This window comes from Arvicanthis niloticus, chromosome 1 (assembly GCF_011762505.2).
Source record: "Arvicanthis niloticus isolate mArvNil1 chromosome 1, mArvNil1.pat.X, whole genome shotgun sequence".
NCBI lineage: Eukaryota > Metazoa > Chordata > Mammalia > Rodentia > Muridae > Arvicanthis > Arvicanthis niloticus.
In genome coordinates, this window is record NC_047658.1 from 84,308,391 (window position 1) to 84,314,672 (window position 6,282).

Here is a 6,282-nt window from a genome sequence, read left to right on the forward strand (position 1 = left end):
AGTTTCATGAAATTCTCTTTATTGTTGGTCTTAGCGCCTGTGCTATTGGTGTTCTTCTCAGAAAGTCTTTTTCTGTGCCAAAGAGCTCAAAACTATTCCCTATCTTATCTACTATCAGATTTGGTTTATCTGGCATTAGGTTGATGGTCTTGATCTATTTAGCATTGAGTTTTGTGGTAAGTATAGGTCCATTTGGATGCTTTTACATGCAGACATCCAGTTTGGACCAGCACTATTTGTTAAAGATACTTTCTTTTCTCCAGTGTGTATTTCTGGCTTCTTTGTCAAAAATCTGGTGTTCATAGGTGTGTGAATTTATGTCTGAATCTTCAGTTTAGTTCCACTGATCAACATGTCCATTTTTTGTTCCAATACCATGCTGTGCTTATTACTATAGCTCTGTAGTATACCTTGAAATCCAAAATTGATACCACCATCAGTTTTTTTATTGTTCAGAATTTTTTAAGCTGTCCTGGGTTTTTTGTTGTTATAGGAAGCTGGAATTTGCCCTTTTAAGATCTTTGAAGATTTTTGTTGGAATTTTGGTAAGGATTGCATGGAATCTATAGTTTGCTCTTGGTAGGATGGGTCATTTTCACAATATTAATCCTAATGATATATGAGCATGGGAGGTCTTCCAATCTTCTAATATCCCCTTCAATTCCTTCTTCAATTTCTTAAGTTTATTAATTAATACCAGACTGTTATTTGCTTGTTTAGAGTTTTCCCAATATTTCTTGAGGCTATTGTGAATGTATTGTTTCCCTGATTTCTTTCTCAGTCTTTATTCTTTATGTATAGAAATACTACTGATTTTTGTGAGTTAATTTTGTATCTTGCTACTTTGCTGAAAGTTTTTTTATCACTGACCTGTGACTGTTGCAGGTGTAGGTGTGTGTTCCAAGTTCCAGAAGGAAGATGGAGCTCCAACAGGGTGGGGCTTACTGGGGTCCCAAAAGGTGGGGGGACTGGGGAGGGTTGTGTGTCTCACTTGTGTGTGTCAGGTTAGAGCTGGCATTCTGGGAGGCAGGCTGAGCTGTGGGTTGGGAGATGGTACACTGATTTGTGGTCGTTGCAGGTATAGGTGTGGACTGTTTTTATGATTTTATTTTTAGGGTCTTTCATGTATACAACTGCCTCATCTGTAAATAGAAATACTTTGCATTTTCTTTTCCTATTTGGATTTTTTGAATCTCTTCAGTTGTCTTATTGCTCTAGCTAAGACTTCAAGTACTATATTGAACAGGTATGGAGCGAGTCATCATCCTTGTCCTTGTCCTGATTTTAGAGGACATGCTTCATGTTTCTCTCCATTTAGGTTGATGTTGGCTGTGAGCTTGCTGTATATTGCCCTTATTATGTTGCGATATATACCCCTAATATCTCTAGTATCTCCAGGAATTTTTTCATGAAGAGATGCTGCATTCTGTCAAAGGCCTTTTCTGCATCTGGACAAAGCCTTCTCCCCCCACCCCCAGACCCCCATTGAATATTTTCTTTATTTACATTTTAAATGTTACCCTTTCCTGGTTCCCCCACCAACCTCTATCCCATCCCTCCTCTCCTACTTCTATGAAGGTGTTCCTTGACCCACTTGCCCACTCGCACCTCCCCATCCTCAAATTCCCTTACACTGGGGGCATCTAGCCTTCACAGGACCAAGGGCCTCTCTTCCCATTGATGCCCAACAAGGGCATCCTCTGCTACATATGTAGCTGGAGCCATGTGTACTCCTTGGTTGTTGGTTTAGTCCCTGGGAGCTCTAGGGGGTCTGGTTTGTTGATATTATTGTTCTTCCTGTGGGGTTGAAAAATCCCTTCAGCTCTTTCAGTCCTTTCTCTAACTCCTCCATTGGGGACCCCATTAGGAACCCCATGTCAGTGCAATGGTTGGCTGAGAGCATCTGCCTTTGTATTTGTCAGGCTCTGTCAGAGCCTCTCAGGAGACAGCTATATCAGGCTCCTGTTAGCATGCACTTCTTGGCATCCACAATAGTGTCTGGGTTTGGTGACTATGTGGGATGGATCCCCAGGTGGGGCAGTCTTTGGATGGCCTTTCTTTCAGTCTCTGCTCCACACTTTGTCTCCGTATTTGCTCTCATGAGTATTTTGTTCTCCCTTCTGAGAAGGACTGAAGCACCTACACTTTGGTTTTCCTTCTTCTGGGGCTTCATGTGGTCTGTGAATGGTATCTTAGATATTCCAAGCATTTGGGCTAATATCCACTTATCAGTGAGTGCATACCATGTGTGTTCTTTTGTGATTGGGTTACCTCACTCAGGATATTATTTTCTAGTTCCATTCATTTGCTTAAGAATTTCATAAATTCATTGTTTTTAATAGCTGAGTAGTACTCCATTATGTAAATGTACCACATTTTCTGTATCCATTCTTCTGTTAAAGGACATCTGAATTGACAAATAGGACCTCATAAAATTGCAAAGCTTCTGTAAAGCAAAGGACATTGTCAATAGGACAAAACTGCAACCAACAGATTGGGAAAAGATCTTTACCAATCCTATATTTCTTAGAGGGCTAATATCCAATATATACAAAGAACTCAAGAAGTTAGACTCCAGACAACCAAATAACCCTATTAAAAATTGGATACAGAGCTAAACAAAGGATTCTTAACTGAGGAATATCGAATGGCCAAGAAGCACCTAAAGAAATGGTCAATATCCTTAGTCATCAGGGAAATGCAAATCAAAACAACCCTGAGATTACACCTCATACCAGTCAGAATGGCTAAGATAAAAAACTCAGGTGACAGCAGATGCTGGAGAGGATGTGGAGAAAGAGGAACACTCCTCCATTGTTGGTCAGATTGCAAGCTGGTACGACCATTCTGGAAATCAGTCTGGCAGTTCCTCAGAAAATTGGACATAATATTACTTGAGGAACCAGCTATAGCACTCCTGGGCATATACCCAAAAGATGCTCCAACATATAACAAGGATACGTGCTCCACTTTGTTCATAGCAGCCTTATTTAAAATAACCAGAAGCTGGATGGACAAAGCATTCTTGATCATGGTAGATAACCTTTTTGATGTGTTCTTGGATTTGGTCTCGGGAATTTTATTAAGAATTGTTTTCTAGGGAGGGGAAATGGGGAAAGGGGATGGCATCTTAAATGTAAATAAAATATTAAATAAAAAAGATTTGTTGTATCAGAAAAAAAAGATTTTTTGTATGTATGTTTATAAAGAAAATTGGTCTATAATTTTCTTTATTTCTTGTGTCCTTGTATAGTTCACATATAAAGGTAATTTTTGAAATGTTCTTTCTGTTTCTTTTTTTTTATTCGATATTTTATTTATTTACATTTCAGATGTTATCCCTTTCCCATTCCCCCCCCCCCGTTAATCTCCTATCCCATCCCACCTCCTCCATCTTTGCTTTTATACCATTTAAATTACATGCAAATATTAAGATCAGTTCTAGGTTGAGGAACTAGTAATACAATAGATACAAATAGTCAAGGAACAAGCAAGACAAAAAACCCAGATAGTCAAAGAACATGCAGGACAATATAGAGTCCTGTGATCACTCCCGTGATCACTATTTCTAAGGGCTTATCGGGATGACCAAAATATCTGAGCCTACTTCCCTATCCTAGCTCAAAGTCATTTTTATGCCTGAAGCCTACTTCTTTGTTCTAGCTTATGTTTTAGATTCTTGCCTGTAATTACCTCTTTGTTCTAGCCTAAGATTTAGATTTCTGCCTGAAGTTACTTTTTTGTTCTAGCCTAATGTCAGGTATTAATGTGAAGGGAAAAAAAGCAAGATGGTAGAGCTAAAATCTTCAACCATCGGACATGAGTGGGCTTCATAGGAAAGATAATGTGTAATTTGGGAGGATTTTTTTTGCTAATTACTTCTCCTCCTCCTCCTTCTTTTTTTTTTTTTATTAGATCTTTCATTTACACTTCAGATACCATCCTGTTTCCCCATTCCCCCCCCCTTAGAAAACCCCTATCCCATGCCCCCTTTTCATTTTGCATTTATACATTTTTTTAAGAAATGTTAATCATAGGCTTTATAAGTTTGGTATTGTTCAATCAGAGGTGTAACCCACTACCCAACCTAGATATATCAACTATCTTTGACTGGTGGAGATACATGAACATCTGCTTCCCTGTCTCCCCCCTCTATCTCTCTTTCATCACCTAGCTTCTCCTCTCCTTCTTCTTCTCCTCTTCTTACTCCTTTTCTTCCTCTCAGTACTCCTCCCACCTTAGCTCCTCCTACACATCACCCTTCCTGTTAAAAGGAAACTTTTCTCTCAAAATACAATTAGAGCATAATTATGCCTATTTGTACCAGTGAGGTACAAGATAGTCCTAATACCCAGTCCATCCTTTTGTTGACTAACCAGCACCTCTGTCATCTATCCTAACTAAAACATTTAGTTCTGAACCTGGCTTTTTCCTTGGCTTTAGGATGAATGTCAGCTGATGACCATACACTCAGATCTTTTCTCTCAAAGTAAATAGCTATAAGTTTTCAACCCCATCAGAAATCCAGAATGACTGAGTTGACTATAATTGTGGGAAGCACAAAGCATAGCTTCTAAAACTTAGCCAATTTATAGAGACCTCTGAACACCTGGACACTCGCTCTACTTCAAAACGTTGGAGCATCTGTTCTTCTGCCTTCTGGCCCAGGATCATCTGACAGACCTTAGTGCTGCAGAATTATTAAGGGCTGATTACTCTGTCTAGGCAGATATAATCAGTCGACTATTCTGCAAGTGTGTCCTTTTCTGGACAGTAATTTGTCTGTAGAAGGAAAGTGGCAATTCTTGCCTAGTGGCTGTCTCACCACAACTGGAGTAACTCCAAGGATGCTCAATTTCTTCTTAGAATTTAACATAGGAAGCTGTCCGGAGCAGACAGGTCTCTAATGAAAATGAACATTAATACTGAAATGTTTGTCATGTCAATTCTAAGGATTTCTGATGTTTTGAAAACCAGCTATCCATGTAAGGTAATCTGGACTGTTGCCTGTTAACTCCACTCAGCTATTTCTAAATAAAACATAGAGAACACCCTTATAATAAACTCCAAGTCATGAATTTGCTATAGTCCCTTAACTCACAGGCTGACCATCTCAAATCAGTTAAAAAAGTTAAAGAAGGACTGGGTCTAAGCTTTGTATTCCTAAGTGTGTTATACTGGTACAATGCCTATGAGAGTAACAATATTCATCTCACTCTTATATCACTAAGAAGCTCATGCCAATGAAAACCTTAAAATTTGTAAACAAAGTAAATTGGTGCCATTTAAGAATTTATATCTTCATCTTGATATTAATTATACAGATTTCTACTAATAGGTTATGGCTATGCAATAAACCCTAGCTAATCCTCTCTATTCCAACAAAACCACTACTTTTCCCTAGGGAGACAGCCCAACATTTACCACCTTAGTCCCCATGCCCAGGGAATAGGGGCGCTGACTCATCATTAGCTTCTTCAAGCTGATTATGGGCCTTGAGATATTAGAAGAGGAGTGGGGGGGGGGAGAGCAAGTTGACAATCCTCTGATGCTGTGTCTTCGCTGCCTCCAGATGGAATTCACGGACCTCAGAGGTTTGAGCAGGTCTGCCCAGCTTGCTTGTTGAGTAGATACACCAAGGCTGATCATTCTGCAATATACAATTCTCAAAAAAATATGGAACGCTTCACGAATTTGCGTGTCATCCTTGCACAGGGGCCATGCTAATCTTCTCTGTATCGTTCCAATTTTAGTATATGTGCTGCCGAAGCGAGCACGTTCTTTCTGTTTCTATTTTGCAGAATTTCTATTTGAGAATGGGCATTAATTCTTCTTTTTTAAAGGTCTGGTAACGTTCTATGTTGAATCTATCTGGCCCTCGGCATTTTTGGTTGGGAGACCTTTAATTACTGCTTCTATTTCACTAGGAGTTATGGATCTGTTTAAATTGCTTACCTGATCTTGATTTAATTTTGGAAGGTTACATATATCAACAAATTTATTCATGCCTTTTTTTAAAAAAAAGATTTTCTAGTTTGTTGGTGTACAGCTTTTAAAAGTATATCCTTATTCTCTGGATTTTCTTAGTATCTATTTGTTTTATTTCTCCTCCTTTGTCTCTCATTTTATTAATAGAATCTTCTTTTTTCATGTTTTAGTTAATTTGGCTAAGGATTTATCAGTGTTACTTTTTTAAAAAAAAGAACCAACTCTTTATTTCACAGATCCTTTGTGTTTTTGCTTGTTTGAATGTATTTTATATATTTCAGCATTGAGTTTGAT

General features: G+C 38.5%; 1 non-coding gene across 1 annotated transcript; it reads right to left on the reverse strand.

Annotated features, from left to right (window-relative positions):
- Positions 1-5,670: 5,670 nt before the first annotated feature.
- LOC117701939 (U6 spliceosomal RNA) lies at positions 5,671-5,777 on the reverse strand. The gene has a single exon (XR_004605902.1). It is a non-coding gene; the product is annotated as a U6 spliceosomal RNA (small nuclear RNA).
- Between the last annotated feature and the right edge of the window lie 505 nt (positions 5,778-6,282).